Source organism: Papio anubis, chromosome 5, assembly GCF_008728515.1.
Source record: "Papio anubis isolate 15944 chromosome 5, Panubis1.0, whole genome shotgun sequence".
NCBI lineage: Eukaryota > Metazoa > Chordata > Mammalia > Primates > Cercopithecidae > Papio > Papio anubis.
In genome coordinates, this window is record NC_044980.1 from 51,973,878 (window position 1) to 51,993,291 (window position 19,414).

A 19,414-nucleotide genomic window follows, 5' to 3' on the forward strand; every position below is an offset into this window, starting at 1 on the left:
TGTTAACATAAACAGGATAAGCCTTTTCAGCTGCAGCGCTGTTTACCGGGAACCTGCTGGAATAAACTAGGTTGTTAAGTTTAATTTACTGAGCAGCAGTAATCACCGTAGTTCTTCCATTTGTTGAGAAACAACAAACGCGTGGGCACATCTGACAGAATCTGGATTTGCCAAATGGTGAGGGTGACTTTGGAGTGCTATCCCAGCAGATGAGGAACGTAAGGATGACGGGCTCCCTCCCTCAGAGGAAAGAATCAACTTAAAAGCAAAAGAAGCAAGCCTCACTGCCCTCCCTGCTCTGAGGAAGGAATGGAAACGCATTCTGGAAACACATTGCTGTCAAAGCCAAACATCAGCAAGTCAGTGACTAAGTTGAAAAGGAAATGTGGTCAAAGGGTACAAAGTTTCAACGACACTGGAGGAATATCCTTTAGTGATCTATTGTACAACACGGTGAGCACAGTTATTAATAATACATTGTGTTTATGCATTTATTTTTATTTCAGTAAGATTTAAGAGCTTTTTGGATTACGTAGTAGAAAAACTTCCATACTTAGCTGAGACATTTTGTTAAGGCCAAAAAAAATGTCTCACAAAATGGCGCAGCAGACTGACAGGCTGACGCAGAAAATCAACTTTGCCCAGTCACAACTTGTGACTCCTATCCCTGGAGTGCTGACTGGCACCAGTAAGACAGAATCTCTTTAAATCCATTACTCCATGCCCACCTGAGGTACTGTTGAAGAAATCTCACTTTTCACTCAAGATGCCGGTTCTGGTACACTTGGATCATAGGTCCATTTGGTGAAAACTCGTTTGTAGAGGTTCATCAGTTCTGCATTCTGAGATTTTAGCTTCCCATCAAAGCTGCACTTCATGTGGCCATGGGTACCTAAAGGCTCCTGGATGTGTCCTCTGCGGCCCCACTTTGTTTTCAATTTCACCGGTTTAAAACACTGCACATCCTTTCTATTGAAGAACATACCACTGCCATCTTAGTACAAATTTTGAAAGGATGACCACTCAGGACAACTCTCTTAATGACCATTCTGTTTGGATCCACCAACAAAAGATGGCCTGTAGCAATGAGATTGTGCATTCCATTGTTTTCCTGCTTGAAAAGCAGCAAAGATGAATGAGGAAAAGTGATTGGCAGATATACCGTCACCGCCAGGGCCATGTCAGCAGTCAGGAATCTCTGAAATTTAGGTTTGTCTGCTGCAGCGTGCTGAGAGAATAAAGGTGAGGCTTGGCAGTGCCTGGATCGACAGTGGAATATGAGCTCCTCCTTAGCTTTCACAGAGTCAGTGCTGCCAGGGGCATGCCTCACTACCATATTCAATACTGACATCTTCTGTTCATAAGGTAGTGAAGAAAATGCAGTCAAGGGTGTTCCTTGCCTGAAGCACTCAACCCCTGAGACAAGGACTTCAAAGACATGAAGTGTGACATACCAGCCAAAATCAGCTCCTTCAACCTCTTTTACTTCAATCTCTTTAAAGATGCTTTTCCTACTAGTAGTAAAGTTCTGCAACTGAAATATTCAAGCATAATCTTGAGGAAGATTTTTCCTTAGGTTCCCATGGAGATGTCCGGAAGCTCTTGAGGCCTTTGTATTTCTGAAATTGAATTCTGGCAGCCGCATAACGGGGGGTGTCCACTTTATCTGGAAACATCTCTTCCAGTCTTTCTTGTTTACATTTCTCCAACGTTTTTGCCTCAGCTTCTTCATCCACTTTCTCATCATAGAGATCATCATGCACAGACTCCCTTGTAGTCATAGTTTCACATTCCTTCTCTTCTTCATCTTCACACTTTCTTCCTGAGATTCCTCCTCCACAAAATCCTCATGTTCTATATCATCATATTCTTTACCACTTTAGAAACTCCCTTCAAGAAATCCTTTGTCTCACTCAACTCCTCCTCATTGGGCCAGGTTTACTCCCCCTGCCTTGGATCTGGGATAACCTGTTTGTCAGGATTCCTGTCTAGCAGGGTCTGCCTTCATTAGGACTTTAAGGTCTTCTTCCATATCATCGACAGTATCCATGGCACAAATCTCTATTGCCATGTCTGGGTCCTTTTGGGATTTAATTACTCTAGGATTTAAAGGGAAAGGGTCCATGGGGGCATCTATGTGTTTCATCTGGAAATCACCACGTCCAGTGATATGCAGCAACCTATTTACATTCAGAGTCTGCCCACAAACATAGCCTGAAATTTCCAAGGTGCCCACCAAGTTATTCTCTTCACTAGAAACAAAATCAGCAGTATGGTCAAATAGGTAGGCCTGCTGATCTCAAAAAGCAAGATGCCGTTGCTTCTGGTTAGCCAACTGCCTAACCAGCATCCCTGTCTCCTGTTGAGTGTCTAACGAGAGGAGTTTGTCATCCAGAAAGTGCTTCTCCACTGCTTTACTTAGCTTCTTTCTGGCATCTATTTGTTTCTTCAGTGGGAGACCAGATAATCCCTGGACAGCTAGTGCTAATGAGGAGGGCCATCCTTGCTTCCCAGCTGTCTCTTCTCTGCCAGAACCGCCTCCTTCTTCTGCTTTTGGAGCTGGCTGGCAGGATGCCTCTGGTCTACTCTGCTGAGTTCTTTTCTCACCTTCTTGCTTAGGGTGTTCAGTGCTAGACAGCCCTTGCCATCCTGCTGTGCAGATCCCCAGCCCTGATGCCACCCACTTTTATGAGCTTTATTCTGCGGCTTGAGTGGGCTGGAGTAGTGGGCTGCCATGCTACAGCTCACGTGTACAGAGTCAGCCCATTGTATTTATTTTATTTTATTCTTTAATTTTTTTTTTTTTGTAAAGTCAGGGTCACACTATGTTGCCCAGGCTGGTCTTGAACTCCTGGACTCAAGTGATCGTCCCACCTTGGCCTCCCAAAGTGCTGGGATTACAGACATGAGCCACTACGCCCAGCCAATAATGTATTGCATATTCCAAAATTGCTAAAATAGAGTTTTAATGTTCTCATCACAAAAAAAAGGTAAATTAGTGAGGCAATGCATATGTTAACCAGTTAGATTTAATCCTTCTATAACATATGCATAGATCAAAACATCACATTGCCTCCTTTTCCACTGTATAGCAGAGGGATGGCACAGATACTTTGAAGGGAGCAAATAATACACAACAAACACACCAACAAATGAGTGGAAAACATTGTACTCCATAAATATATACAATAAAATAATTAAAAATTAAAGAATAAAATGTGGAAGATTTGGATATTGTTTTTCTTTCCAGAGTTAAAATAATACCCTTTAATAAAATTTGTGCAAGCTTTTTTTTTGTGTGTGTGTGTGTTTGCCATGTTAGAATTCCCATACAGAAGACCAGGGAAAGAATGAACGTTCTTAGCAGTAAGAGGAAATATAGTCTAGCCCAGCAGCATTCGGAGATCCAGTACTCTCTCGTGTACCACCAATCGAGTGGATGCATCTTTTTTTGATAACCATAACTATCCCTCAGTGCCAAAATTTACTGTTTTGTCTAATCTCTGGCCAGCCCAGTTGAGCTAGAGAAAGGTTGTGTTTAAGTGCAGTAAATACCTCACAGAGAAACAAGTGAGTTTTCATCCAGGTGGTTCCCCTTTCAGGTGCAACTTAATTTCCTCCCGTTTTTTGCTCCATTGACATAGTATAGTTATCATCGGTCCTCAGTGCAGTGGTTAGCAGTTCAGACTCTAGATTAGACTAGCAAAGTTTGAATCCCAGCTCTGCTGGTTACTAGCTGTGTGCCTTTAGGCAAGCTACTAAACCTTTTTGTGTGTCTTGTTCCTCACCTTTAAAACAAGAATCACAATGCTTGTACCTATCTCATATAGTTGTGCTGACTTAAGTGATTTAATATTTGTAAAGCACGTGGAATAGTTTAGGTGAATGGTGAATACTATATTTGGTAAATAAATAAAAATAACACCTACTATCTTAAACTGGTATCTCTAAATTCACACATTAGACTGCAACTAAACAGACTTGGAGTCTGGAGCTAAATTGTAACAGGGAACAGGTATCCTAAAAACGAACACGAATTTACCAAACAGCCCTCAGTGTCCCCGGGGCTGATTTTTAACTGCTATTGCAAAGCATTCCACCCTCCCAGGGCCTGTAGATGCTGAGGGTATACGGCGGCCTGGAAAAAGTGCCGACTGGTTTTCATAAGCTCGGCACTGACTGATCATCTACTTTCTTATCCGTTGGGTAGGTGCTAACTGTAAGTTGAGTAAAATAGAAGTTTTACGGGAGCAGGGGGCTGGGACGTCAGAGAACAAGCCCTGCACTCCCTCTGACATGGAGGTGATAACAGCAATTCAGTCAGGAGGTGACAGTCTGGACCAAGGGTGTGGTTAAAATGGCACAGGAGGGACAGAATCGGGAGCAGGTATAAGCTGCAGGCCAGGACTGTCCTTAGGGGCAGTAATGATGGGAGAGACCAACCCAACAGCCCCATTCAGTGATGAAAGTTGACTTGGGCATGGCCAAGGAGGGAAAAGACCAGCACCTCTGTCTCAGCCCTGGCAGTGGCTCATCCACCTGCTCTCCCTGGAGCCTCCTTTTCCACTGTGTGGCAGAGGGATGGCACAGATACTTTGAAGGGAGCAAATAATACACGACCAACACACAAACAAATGATTGGAAAACAATTCTACACAGCAGTTCTTGCCTACTCCCTTGAGGCCTGACAAAGTTCAATCAAAATCAGAATTAAAGAGTGCCCGTACTGGCCACCACAAGCAGGGGCTCATGGGCTTTGGAATCCAGGAGAGAGAGAGGACTCGGGAACGTCAAACACGTTGCTGACTGCAGAAGTTTCACTTTTTCACTCTACTGTTTTCCTTAAAATTTCCCATGGACGGTATTCTTGGTTTTTGGGGTGGAAGAGAGAGAGGGAGAAGGGAAACAGGAAGGAAATATTTCAAGGGGGAGCAAAGTTGAATTAAGACTGGAGGTTGAAGGCTGGTGATTAATGCCCCATCTCTTACTTCTCTCCTTCCATTAATGTCTAAGGGGAAGCAACAGAAAAGGTCGGTTCTGAGTAGGGGAAGCAAAGGCTGAGCGGTCACACTGCTCTCATCAGATTTAGTGATGCTGTTTGCTGAAAGAAAAGCAGGAAAATGAAGAACCAGAGGGCGCAGGCAGGACCACTCTGTCTTGAATGGTCTCATTCCTCATTCTCAAAGAGAATCTTTCAGGCGTTAGCTCTTCCTTGAGAATTTCTGTGGCTCAGAAAACTGCCCTTTGAAGCCCAGGATGACCACTTTTTTTTAACGTTTATTTTTTGAGATGGAGTCTAGCTCTGTTGCCCAGCAGGCTGGAGTGAAGCGACGCCATCTCGGCTCATAGCAACTCTGCCTCTTGGTTTCAAGCAATTCTCCTGCCTCAGCCTCCCAAGTAGCTGGAACTACAGGCATGTATCACCATGCCTGACTAATTTTTGCATTTTTAGTAGAGACGGGGTTTCGCCATGTTGGCCAGACTGGTCTTGAACTCCTGACCTCAGGTGATCCGCCTGCCTTGGCTTCCCAGAGTGCTGGGATTACAGGCGTGAGCCACCATGCCTGGCCATTTTTTTTTTTGGAAAGACCTATCTGTGATCCTCCCACTGGCTGCCCCAGGCAGGGCTGTCAGCTTTGTTGTCAGGATGTTTCATGTTGGACACTGTTATAGGTTGAGTTGTGTCCCCTACAATTTATGTGTTGAGGTCCTAACCGTTAGCAGCAGTGAATGTAACCTTATTTGGAAATAGGATTTTTGCAGATGTTATTAGTTAAGGTGGGCCCTCATCTGCCGTGACTGGTATCCTTAAAAAAGGGGGGGATTTGGGCCGGGTGTGGTGACTCACGTCTGTAATCCCAGCACTATGGGAGGCTGAGGTGGGCAGATCACGAGGTCAGGAGATCGAGACCATCCTGGCTAAGATGGTGAAACCCTATCTCTACTAAAAATACAAAAAAAATTAGCCGGGCGCGGTGGTGGGTGCCTGTAGTCCCAGCTACTCAGGAGGCTGAGGCAGGAGAATGGCACGAACCTGGGAGGTGGAGCTTGCAGCGAACCGAGATTGCGCTACTGCAGCCTGGGCGACAGAGCAAGACTCTGTCTCAAAAAAAAAAAAAAAAAAGGGGGACAGGGGGAGGTGAAATTTGGATGCAGACACATGCACCCAGGGAGAATGCCATGTTCAGATGAAGGCAGGGATGAGGGCAATGCTTCTACAAGCCAAGAGATACTGAGGATTGCCAACACACCAGCAGAAGCTAGGAGAGAGAACACATTCTTCCTCACCGCATTCTAACCTCCAGAACTCCAGAACTATGAAACAGGGAATGCCTGCTATTTTAACCCACCACTTTGTGGTACTTTGTTATAGCAGCCATAGCAAACTAATACAGGCACCAACTTGAAGGTTTGGACTTACTGGAAATAAACTTTTCCATGGCAGGTGGATCTACTCCACATTGTCCCTCAGCCTTATATTTGACTTTTGCCAGTAACGGCTTGTACAACGACCCTTGGTGTGCTTCTGCTCCGGATCCCCCTATATCTCTCTGGTGGAAAATTTCCTAGCTGCTCCAGGCTGTGTGGGGGGGATCAAGAATGGAGTTCTTTGTTTAGAGTTTGCGTGGTGTACATAAATAACGAGCATATGGGGAATTTTCAAGCCAGAGGCATTTCAGAACTAGGCAAGGGAAGAGAGGTTTCATTTGTTAAAGACGTTTCCTGTTAAAATTCATCACAAGCTTCTCTACATCCTGCCTTTCCAGTGTCCTGCCCCCTCCCCACACACCCCAAATATGTAAGAGACTTTCTTAGCAGCGTAGGCCCAACAGGATGTTGTGAGAATGAATAAGAAAAAACTAATACATCAAACCAGATGAATGGAAAAAGCTCTGTTTCTTTTTGTGCATATAACTTCAGAACTGTAAAAAGGAAACGAGTAAGAGAATTTCTCATAAGTGAACATGCTGTTAAGTGTGTCTAAATTGTTTATGCAAAGGGTTGCCTTCAGAAAATCACCCTAGTTGTTCCTTTTAGTTATAGGGACATGCACTGAAATTCTACCTTCAGGATTTTAATGGAGACTTCTTGTGTTAGTAGCTTATGTGCCTAGCTGCCCCAGGCTGTAAAGTAGGGGGGTCAAGTTTCAGGTGTAAGAGCTGGTCTACTCCAAGGCAGTCCACCCAGAAAGCAGGAGGTGGGCCTGGCCCTGGGGAATAATTTTGGATTCGCTGAACGCAGGGTGCCCCACTTAGTTACTGCTATTTCCTATTATCCTGTGGATGCTTGACAGCAACCACATCTATTGGCTCTGTAAAAGCCCTTTTAAATAAAAATATTTCATTAGCTGCCAGGGAATTGGTGAGGCAAGCTGTGTAAAAGGCAGCTCCATTTGCTTGGGTCTGGGAAGGAGGTTGACTCCTGGTTAGCACAAGCATCCCAGTTTCACACCCCATTAACAAGGTGTCAGTTGGATTTCTCCCTTTTAACCCAAACCACAGCCCTGGGGAAGCTGGCCAGCCTTCCAGTTGCTTCTGGTGCAGATATTCATGGTTTTATGGTCTGACTTAGTTGAAGTGATTTCTTGCAACGGTTTCAGAAGAGGCGCGTCCACATTCAAATGTAACCATAGGAACATATGGCAATGATAAATGTTCATCATACAAGGATTGCCTCGTATTTTGAATTATGGTGCTTTCTGGACAAACCTCCTGAAGATCAATATGTATAATTGGTGATTTGCAGTAATGTTAGGAAATCAAATAGAAAAAGTAACAAAAAATAACAAAAAGTAACAAAAGAGTAATAATTCCTACTCTTAAAAATATTTGTTAAATGGTAAGGTGCAAGAGAGAATACAGAATATAAAGCATAAAACCGAAGGAAGTCAGATTAGGGTACAATTTATTGAAGAGCTACAATGAGCCAGGAAATGAACTAAGTTCTTTATTGTGTATCCTTATCTTGGGAGGTGAGAGAGAGGGGTGGGGGGTGAGGGAGAGAGAGAGAATATGAATAGATCCATTTGGTGAATTTATCCTGAATTATTGAAGAAGGTTAATTTATAAGAGTGTCATGTAGGAGTTTGAGGGGCAACAGAAGAGAGGTAATTATGTATCCCTAAACCCTAAACCCAACAATCACATTTTTCTGATTTACAGAAGGGTCTAATCCCTGAGTAATGTTTTTAAGATCAAGGTCCAAACTCTGGCTTTGGAATAATTGGCCTGTTGCCTGGAGTCAGGGCTTTGGCTTTTAGAGACAAAAACAGTAATCAAAAACAGCTTTCAGAAAGATGTCACTCTACTCCAAGCCTACTACAGTGACTTGCACATAGTATGACCTGAAATAAGAGTTTGTGTAATGGATGAACAGAGGATTTTATATTGAAATGCTGTTTGTAGCAGACAATTCCTGTACTTCTTTTTCCACTTGAAGATGATGAAGAAAGACTTGTCTGAATTGCAATAAGAGAAAATAGGTTAGAATTCCCAGCTGCAAGCAGAAAGAAATCTTGGTAAGAGCTTCAGGAGGGTTAATGAAGTTCTTTCTGGAGTATCTATGGCAACAGAAAGGCTAAACATAGCCCTATGTACTATGTAGAAGAATAGGGTAGATTTTTTTCTTTTTTTTCTTTTTTGAGACAGAGTTTCACTCTTGTTGCCCATGCTGGAGTGCAATGGCACAATCTCGGCTCACTGCAACCTCTGCATCCCAGGTTCAAGTGGTTTTCCTGTCTCAGCCTCCCCAGTAGCTGGGATTACAGGCATGCACCACCACGCCCAGCTAATTTTTTGTATTTTTAGTAGAGATGGTGTTTCACCATGTTACCCAGGCTGGTCTTGAACTCCTGACCTCAGGTGATCCACCCACCTCGGCCTCCCAAAGTGCTGGGATTACCAGCGTGAGCCACTGCACCTGGCCAGATCTTTAAAATCTGCTCCTTACCCCTTTCCTGTGTGCCTTTTCATTTACTACTTTGTGGGAGACATAGTCACCTAGAATTAGACTAAATCTCCCGAAATGATGGAACTCTTTCTTTTGGTCAAGATGCTCAGTCTTTTTGAGGACACAAGTATCACGCAGCTGATGTTGCCTGACCCATGTTATGGTATAAAAGGGATGCATATCAGTTAGGGATTGGTTTAGCTGAGAATGAAGGCAAACCCCAAATAAAATGGCATAAACAAAATAGAAATTGAAGAAGTTCAGAGGAAAGTATCCTGTTCATGATATTGTCAGGAGCCACCTTTTTCATCTTGTGGCTTCTCTACCTCACAGCCCAAGGTGGTTGCTTGAGCTCCAGCCATCATGTCTACATTCTAGCAAGGAGGAAAGAAAGACACATTTCATTTTTTGAGACACGGCCTTGCTCTGTTACCCAGGCTGGAGTCTCGTGCCATAATCACGACTCACAGCAGTCTTGACCTCTCCTGGGCTCAGGTGACCTCTCACCTCAGCCTCCCGAGTAGCTGGGACTACAGGCATGTGCCACCATGCCTAGCTAATTTTCATATTTTTAGTATCGATGGGTTTTGACATGTTGCCCAGGCTGGTCTTGAACTCCTGAGCTCAAGCAATCTGCCTGTCTTGGCTTCCCAAAGCGCTGGGATTATAGGTGTGAGCCACCATGCCCAGCCATATTCTATTCTTCCAAGGACACTTCCTAGAAGTTGCAAGAAGTACCTTTGCTTTTATAGCATTGGCTAAAACTTACACATAGACATCCCACTTTCAGGGAAGGCTAGTAATGTGGTCTCTATTTTGGACATTAAGCACTAGTGAAATACAAGGGATTCTATTATGAAGAAAGCAGAGGAATTGGGTTAGAAGGGGACAACTTGCAGTCTCTACCATGAAAGTAAAATGGGCATCTGAGAGGTTTAATGACAAGGCTTGTCACCCTGGCCATGAAAACACTACTTTCCTTTCTAACTGTTCATTGTTAGCTTCTCGTTTGAGAGTAGGCACCAAAGGGAATCACTCTACACTCACCTTGGTTTTTCTCTCAGTTTTAACTTGATTTTGAAATCTTGACAGTAGGAACATCTTGGCAAACCCTGAAGGTGTTCACTGGACTCTTGGAGGCAGCCTAGGTTCCCAGGAGAAGAGCACTACTTTCAAACTCTAATGGAAAAATGCACTGTGAGGCAGTAGGTCTGGACTAGGGCCTGAAATTCTACATTTCTAACAAGGTCCCTAGTGATGCAGTGCTGCACTGCACAGACCATGTTTTCAGTGCAAAGGTTTAGAGAACGTTCTCTATGGCTATCTGAGTCCCAGTTTGTAGTGGGATATTCAGGAAAGGATAGCGTAATTGCCCAATGAGTTCTTCTTGCCTGCTGTACAAATAGAGTCTATTCACTGAGACAGTGCTATTTCAGTAGAGAAAGAGCTTACTAAATGCAGAGCTAGCCAAGCCAGAACGATGGGAGTCTGTTACTCAGAACAGCTTCCCTAAAAGGTCAGAGGCTAGGGTTTTTCAAAGACAGTCTGGCAGGAAGAGGGGTAGGGAATGGAAAATGCTGATTGGTTGGGGATTATAGGGGTGGGAAAATGGTCCTCTTGCACTGAGTCAGCTTCTGGGTGGAGGCCTCAGGACCAGTTGAGTCATGACTCACCAGTCCAGGTAGAGTCAACTGGTCACCAGAATGCAAAGGTCTGAAAGAAAATATCAAAAGACCCATCTTAGGTAACACTCTAGTGATGTTATCTATAGGGGCAATTAGGGAAGTTACAAATCTTGTGACCTCTTCGAACGATGGCTGGTTATTGTTTAAGTATGCCCACTTTTAGCAGAGTTCTGGCCCCTCCCATAATTCTAATCTTGTGGCCTTCCTTTAGTTTTACACAGGCAGTTTCCGTTCCCAACAAGAAGGGGGTAGTTTTGGGAATAGCTATTGTCATCCTTGCTTTAAGGTAAATTATAAACTAAATTCCTTCCAAAGTTAGCTTGGCCTATTGTCCAGGAATGAACAAGGACAGCCTGGAGGTTAGAAGCAAGATGGAGTCAGCTATGTCAGATTTCTCTTACCATCATAATTTTGCAAAGGTGGTTTCAATGGGGGTGGTAGTGACCAGTATATCTGTTAGTGGTTTTCATATACTACTGTTCATAAGAATGCCCTTATGGAGCTTGGTAAAATACAGACTTCTAGGATCTTGACAATCGCTTTCAATGTGACAGGTATACAGTATACAGGTATACAGTAACAGATATCTGATTTTTATAACAGGCACTCTGAGTTACTTCTGATAAAAGTGGTCAAGGAGCAGCATTTTGAGAAATATTGGTAGTCTGTGTGGGTGAGGGTCTTGACCTCTCGGATCATAAGTTTACAGAGATCCTAGTGTTCTGGGAAATGTGAGTTTTAGATAGTCTGGTTTAATTTATTAAAGGAGACACATATTGCTAATCTTCGTGGCCCAGGAAAATTTTATCAAAGGTACATTTTCCTCCATTTTGGAGTTAAGGGTTTTGTTCTTGCAGGAAGTTTGAGGGTGTCTTGGTCAGCTCAGCTGCCATAACAGAAGGCCATATATGCAGTGGTTTAGATAATAGACATGTATTTCTCACAACTCTGAAGAGTGGAGATCTGAGATCAGGGTGCCAGCATGGTTGGATTTTGGCAAGGGCTCTCTTCCTGGCTTGCAGATAGTCTCCTTCTATAGCCAGCTTCTTGCTACGTTCCCACATGGCAGAGAGAGAGTGAGCTCCCATCTCTTTCTCTTCTTATAAGGACATTAACCCCATGAGAATTTCATCCTCATGACCTCATCTAAACCAAATGGCCTCCCAAAGGCTCCATGTGAAATACTGTCACACTAAGGGTTAGGGCTTCAACATACGACTTTTTGGGGAACCCAAGCATTCAATCCGTAACAGGAGATTCTGCATCACTAAGAATGGCACTGGCTGATTAACAAAAGGTTTGGTGTGGATAGAGGTGGATGTGAGGGCAGGGGCACGGGAGAATCAGAAAAGGGAAGAAGGAGAAAGGGTGGGGCAGAAGCTGATCTCTAGAGGGCATTGATGCATTCAGTCATGGTGCTGGCCATTGTAGAGGTGTTACTTCATTTAACATGGTAGAGGTAGTGGGGAGTGTTTCATTTTACCTTAGACATTTGTTTTAATATTCTGTTTGCACATATTAAATATTTAATCTACAAAAGGGTTGGAGGAAAGAAATCGCTTTTCTGATGACCGAGTACCAGGACTCCTTTTTGCCTCTTCATCTTCATACCATGTACACTGCCTGAAAGGTGTTCCTCCCTCCCTTCCTCCTGCCTCCTTCCCATTCCCAGATCCACATTTCCAGTTCGGTCTTTGAATCCCATTCCCAGATCCACATCTCCAGCTCGGTCTTTGAATCCTCTGTACCTATAAGGGACTAGTTCAAGTGCTAGGTAGATATCTCTGTCACCCTTTTCAGGAGTCCCAGATCATAGTCCCTTCCATGGATTCAATCCTTCATTCATGTGGATTAAGTTTCCCACATTTCTGCAATCAGCCTGGGATTCAGGTCAAACCCCAAATACCAGTAATCCCAAACCAAGCAGCGACGGTGTTCTGAGATTGAAGAGTTGGTGGATGATTCATTCTCGTTTGGTTGCTTCTCCAGTGCACTCAATAGCTTCAGGCCTTGTTTCCCAGGAGATTACTATTCCACCTCTGAGGAGAGAAAAATGTGGTGGCCCTAGGGGTTCATTTCTTTTGATCTTTCAGTAAATTAGCAGACAGCTGGCTCAGTGGGCCTGCATTAGGTTGATTAAAGAACAGGCTGATTCCAGCTCTGGGCTCCAGAGGCTCCATTTCCAATAAGGACACTTCCTTGACAAGAGAGCACCCAGTATTATAGCTATATAGATATTTCCTGTGCTTGTCCCCAAAAATGTTTGGAACTTGATGCTGGTGAGCTCTATTCTACCTATCAATGTATTGCATTGATCAGGGTGTAGATTCCAGTCTGGGTCTGAAGACCTGAGAACAAAGAGCGGCAAAGGCAGAGAATATCAATATTCAATATTCAAGCTCAAGCAGTCAGACAGAGAGTGAATGGGACCTTCCTCTGCCTTTTTCTTCTGTTTGGTCCCTCTACAGATTGCATCATGCCCACCCACATTGGGGAGGGCCATCTGCTTTCTTATTCCACCAATTCAAATGCTCATCTCTTCCAGAAACACCCTCATAGACACACTAAGAAATAATGTTGAATCAGGCTGGGTGTGGTGGCTCATGCTTGTAATTCTGACACTATAGGAGGCCAAGGTGGGTTGATCATTTGAGGTCAGGAGTTTGAGACCAGCCTGGCCAACATGGCAAAATCCTGTTTCTACTAAAAATATAAAAATTGACCAGGTGTGGTGGAGCATGCCTGTAGTCCCAGCTACTTGAGTGGCTGAGCCAGAAGAATCGCTTAAACCTGGGAGGTGGAGGTTGCAGCGAGCCCAGATTGTGCCACTGCACTCCAGACTGGGCAACAGAGCGAGACTTCATCTAAAAAAAATAAAGTTTAACCAGCAATCTGGGCATTCCATGGCCCAGGCACGATGACACATAAAATTAATCATCACATGTATTGTATATATATTTAAAATGTCTGTATACTAATATGCTTTGGCATCTTAAAAAATGTTTCCAGCTGGGCACGGTGGCTTATGCCTATAATCCCAGCACTTTGGGAGGCCAAGGTGGGTGGATCATGAGGTCAGGAGTTTGAGACCAGCCTGGCCAACATGGTGAAACCCCATCTCTACTAAAAATCCAAAGATTAGCTGGAAGTGGTGGCACACACCTGTAATCTCAGTTACTCAGGAGACTGAGGCAGGAGAATTGCTTGAACCCAGGAAGCGGAGGTTGCAGTGAGCCGAGATTGTGCCACTGCACTCTAACCTGGGCAACAGAGCAAGACTCTGTCTCGAAAAGCAAAGAAACCCCCCCAAAACAAAAACCTGTTTCCACCTCAGGATAGGCTGTCCCTCCCACTGCTGGCCAATTCTGGGATACAGCAAAGGGCTCATCTGGGAGCATGCCCTGGGTATTCAAATTGCCCAATCCAGGGTCTCATCTCCTCTATCTGGTCCATGCACCCCAGGAAGCAATATTCCTCTGCCTTAATCATCCCAGGGCCAGGTACCAGGCAACTAGGGACACACTTATAGCTTTCAGCTTGCTGAAATTATTCAAACTAGCCAATCCTAGTTTGTCTTTCCTATGGAAACTTCAATAAAGACTCTAGCATAAACCACTGACTTGCTTCTATCTTCTGCTTCCTGACCACCCGGGTGTCTTTCCTCGTGGCCCTGAGTGGCCTGTTGTAGCTCCTGTCTCTAGGACCTGTATAATACACTTTGTTTTCTTGACACTCACCTCTGTCTCCTCTTGTGGTGGGCACCTGGCTGAACATTTCATAAAAGAATGCAAAACAGTTGACCATGGGCTTGGGACTTACATATGCCTGGCCGAAGCTTTTGGGATAATGAGGGCTCAGGGAACTCTGTGCACTGTGCTACTTCTCTGCTTGTCATCTTCCCCCTTCCACAAAGCCTATTTTCTATCTGTATCATGAGGCATAAATGATGTATGTCTATGACTTCTTTGTAAAACAGTTTCCAAGTTTTGGTTATTAACCACTCCTGCATTTGAGGATCAAGTGACCTCTGTGGTGACAGATCATGGGATTAGTAACAAATGGTTGGACCATTGCTTTCTTCCCACTTAATAAATATTCCATGAGTAATTGAACCCTGTTGAATTAGTTGGGCCACAAAGGCTTCTTCCTCCTTTGCTAGAAATGCAGCCAGAGTTGTGCTTTAAAAGACACGTGCACACGTGCTTACACTGAACAAATTCCCTGGCAGAAAGAAAGTGGTGGAGGAGTTAGAAAGGCAGAGAAAAGCAGAAGGCAGCACCAGAGGAAGGATGTACGTGAAAGCTTCAGTACATTATACAAATGAAATGGTGATATTCCCCAGTAGAAGGAGACAATGCTGTTTGGGGCTTCATACATCCTGTTTCTTCTTGTGGTTAAATTGAAAGAAATTAATGATGTTGGGAAGGAGGGAAAGCTGAAGGAAGACCAGAGCCTGATGCCTTGGGGTAATGATGCTGCCTCCGTCTGTGCCTTTTTAATGCTGAAAGGAGCCACCCCTTCTGCCTAATGGAGAAACATACCCAGTTTCCATGCAGCTTAGAATAGCTGGGGTTGAAGAGAAGGTGCAGGGTTTTCCTTTTTTTGGCTCAGTGCCTTTTTAGTTAGTTCCACCAACTCAGCTGGGGGACACTGGAGATAGAAGTGTGACTGCTGTTCCCCATCCATAGGGGCAGGCCACATGGGCAGACTACCTGACATTTGTATCCTGCTTCCCTGCAGGGTGAGGCAGTCTCATGAACAGAATCCCCCGAGCTGAAGCAGGGGGAGGGCTCTGGAGAAAGAGGGCCTGGGTGCAGATCCTGCCCATTTAGTGATCCCAAGACCTTGGGCAAATTTCGCTATCAACTTGCCAGGGAGAATTTCCAGTGCTGAGGATAGGGTGGTGAACAAAGGAACTTTGGTTCTTGCGGGGAAACAGTCTAAGAATAAGTAGCAAGAAAAGAAAAGAATGGCAAATTTTAATAAAGATTTCAAAGGACACACTGAGGGGCTGAAAGAGTGATGCTGGGGTGGGCTGGGAAGAGGACCAAGTCAGATATACTTCCCACATTCCGGGCACTCATATCCTACTGGGAGTGAGACACACACATACATACACACCTGCACACATGGTGGAATGCTGCAAAGAAAGCAAACAAGGGCCTAAGAGAGGAAAAGGCAGGGGATGCAGGTGGATGAATCCACTTTAGGTGGGTTGGTCAGGGGAGGCCTCTAGGAGGTGACCATCGAGCTGATAGAAGATGAGAAGGCTGCCCTTCAACAACAGGAGCAGAACATTCAATCTGAGAACCAAGAACAGCCTATGCAAGGGGACTGAGGAGGGAACGAGCTGGGAGCACCCAAGGAAGCGAAGGAGGCTCAGTGCAGCTGGAGCCTGTGAAACAGGATGTCCGAGGAGAAGCTGAAGCCAGGAGCCAGGTTGGAGTCCCCTCACATGAAGTTGTGTGGGCTCTGATGGGGACTTTAGAGTCTCTTCTAAGTGCAGAAGAAAGCACTTTAGGCAGGAAAGTGATCTAATCTAGTTTATTTTAAAAGACATTCATGCTTGCTGTTCTTCTTAAACCTCTGTATAGTGAGAATAGTCATAGTACCTACTTCAGAGGGTTGTGTGAGGGTTAAGTGAGGCCTGAATATAATGCACTTGGCCCAGTGTCCAGCACACAGCAAGTTCAGGGCACATTACCTATTATTGGTATTCATTTACTGCAAAGCTGGCTTCAAAGCCATTGAGCCCTCCTTATTCTAACTTTGGCTGTTCTTGCCATAGCCACTTGGAGCTGCCTTACAAGGTGAGGTCAGATCGTGTTTGTGTGTCTGTGTCTCTCTACCTACCTGCCTGCCTACTTCTATCTCAGTCATCTTTATATACAACTGGAGTAGCCAGAGGTAGGGTTAAGATTTTTCTCAGAACACAAATTTGGATCTAATCCAACAGTCAGACAAATGGGCAGTCAAGTTCCCAGGTCCTTGCTGTTGTTATCATTTTCATCCAGGGACTATGAAATACATACTTTGGTCATAACATTCATGCTAGGCCACCATAGAATACTAAACTTTCAGCTAAAACTATCAATGTTGGACATTTTCTTCCACCTCTTTTTTGTTCTCTACCCTGCTGTCTGTGCTGGGGTTGACCTCCAGGGACCACATCCCTTCTGACTGCTGGATGATGTGGCCAAACGCAGGAGACTGGAGGACAGACTGACTGAGAGGTCAGGATATGTGTTCCTTCTGCTTCCTCCCTATTCAGCCACCTTCCTCTACCAAAAGCCACAGCCACTGTTGTGGCGAACTCCTCTATATTGCTGGTTTCTCTGGGTCCAGGTGACCTCTCTTTCCTCTTAGATCTTCAGGTCAGGGATTGTAGCAATTTTCTGCTGTTTCTAGCCCAGAGGTGCTTGCTGGTTTCCCTCGATCCTGCCCACACTTTGATAAATAGTCTCTTCGTTGAAATTATTTTAAATCACCCCTTTCTGTGTGTGACATCTATTTCCTACTGGGACCCAACCCATAAACTCTCTAAGATCAAATGTTTTAAAAATGTACCCTGGTTATTAGGGCAATAACCAGCTAAATGCAGGTATATTTTAACATTCATAGTATTTTAGTGTTTCTAAGATGTGCCCCCCACACACGTATTTTAGCGCCTCTGAAATCAGGATGAGATTTGCAAATGGTGATGTTTTACTCTTGCTACTGGCTTGGCATCTGTGGGTGTTTTCTTCTGCATGTGTGAACTTGGTCATTCATTGCTGGTCATGGAGTCCTCATTTTAATGGAGTTATGTTTGTTGTTGGTACTACTCACTGGTGTTTAAAGTATTTCAGTAGGTTTACAATACGATTCAGCTCTGGAATGAAGTCATTATGTACACAGAGGCATGAAACAGAGCAGCGAAGCTTAATTTTGATGTCAGTGAAGCAAATATCCGTCTTGGCAGAATGGAGGAAATTCCATATTTTTAAAGGGTTTTATGGGGCTTAAAAAAGGAAGATACTGATAAGTAGTTGGAACTGTGTTATATGTGTTACTGAGATATGTGCAAAAGGATTGCCTATAATAGGATGAGCAATGTGACTAAAGGAAGTAGGAATTCCCAAATCCTTTGGAATAAATCAAAGAAATTTCAAAGAAGCAAGGAGTTGGTGTCATTGATTGGCAGTTTTCTTTTTTTCTTTCTTAGTGGCACATACAATAATGGTGTACCTTACAGATTGTTGACATCTTAGATTTGATGAACTATGGTATTTCCTAGAATGCTATTTTCTGGTCTCTAGCCCATTTCTTGACTCCAGTCTTACCTCTCTGGCAAATTTACAGAGAAACAAAGGCATAGGATTCATCTCCAGGCTGGTGGAGGGTGTGCTTCTTAAGTCTCCTTCTTCTAGCCCCTGATCCCACATACTCTAAGGGTTTGAAATTTGAAGGTTGATGAGTTACTGTACCTCTAGGGGAGTCTAGAACCTCTCAGAGGCCAAAGGCTTGCTGAACGTGCTGGGGTAGAGAGAAGACTGCTGCCTCAGGAATGTTCTCCTTAGCTGAGGTAATTGAACATTTTGTCTCATGGTCTTCATGGAATAACAGAATAGGCCTTAAAGTATAATTCTAGAAAGAAATTAGGGGGCAATCAAGTAACAATTCAGTGGAGTAAGAACATTCAACCCAGGGCATCACTGCTGTTTTCTTCCAAGATTCCAGTGCAAGACCACCTGTGTCTTGTGGCCCTGCTGGGTAAGCTGGGGAGGGAATTGCCAACAAGGCTGCCCCTCAGATCCAGGATGCAGATTCAAAGCACTTTATTTAGGAAGAGTTGAAGGTACTTACACACACCTATTTCCCCAAATGGCAAGAAATATGATCTGTTTGAGTATACATTTTGAAAGTATTTGAAATGCCCCTTTTGAAAATACCCCTTTTCAGATACGATCTTCCCAAGGACCGTGTGCTGATGGAGAAATGACTTGAGTGCAGAGTGAATTTGTGAGATGCCTTTAGAACCCTGTCCTCAAAATTGAAAAAATAAAAAAAGCAGAATAAACTTAGTACTTAACTCTAAAGGTCTGCTAACAGGTCATATACATAAAGGTGGGAAAGAGGTTCAGAGACAGATGAAGAAATTCATGAGGGACAGATTCTGTTCTAAAGATAGTTCAACTGCTGTGCCAGCCTCCTTTTGTCCCTGGTCCTTCCATCTCCCCTCCCCGATTCTCCCACTTTTTACATCGGTCTTTCTGCTCAGAAAAACTGGCCTATATGGACCCATAAAGGGTTTCCATGTCTTCATCTTCTGGGTCTGTCCAGTGAAGAAGGAATCCCAGGACGAGATGAGAAGGAAGGGATTAATGGGGTCAAATTTTGATTGCCCCGGCTCCCTGCCTGCTAGGTTGCCTGGAACTGCTGTGTGCATCTATGGAAGGTCACAGCTCTTCTCAAGGTGTGGTCTCTGCATAGTCTCTTCTTTGGTAACTTCTCCTCTTCTTTTTAGGCCCAGTCAGTCCCAGTTCTACTAACTATTAAACTGCAGGTTACAGCGCTATCTCTGTGGATCCTCTACGCCTACAGCTTTGTAAGTACATCCTCCTCAGAGTATGCTATTTGAAGAGTGCCATCTGCTTCTCAGTGGAACCCTGATGTTCGGGTGCCACATACTCCCATTTTCATGGAAGATATTATCTGCTATAAGGTTTGAGAGATTGGAATTACTCTGGTTCAGTTCCTTTAGCCTTGAATTTCAGGAGGTAAATGCAAAGCCCTGACAA

At 44.2% G+C, this 19,414-nt stretch overlaps 1 pseudogene; it reads right to left on the reverse strand.

Moving 5' to 3' along the window:
- Positions 1 to 296: 296 nt before the first annotated feature.
- Positions 297 to 14,438, reverse strand: LOC101003971 (annotated as a pseudogene).
- Positions 14,439 to 19,414: the final 4,976 nt, after the last annotated feature.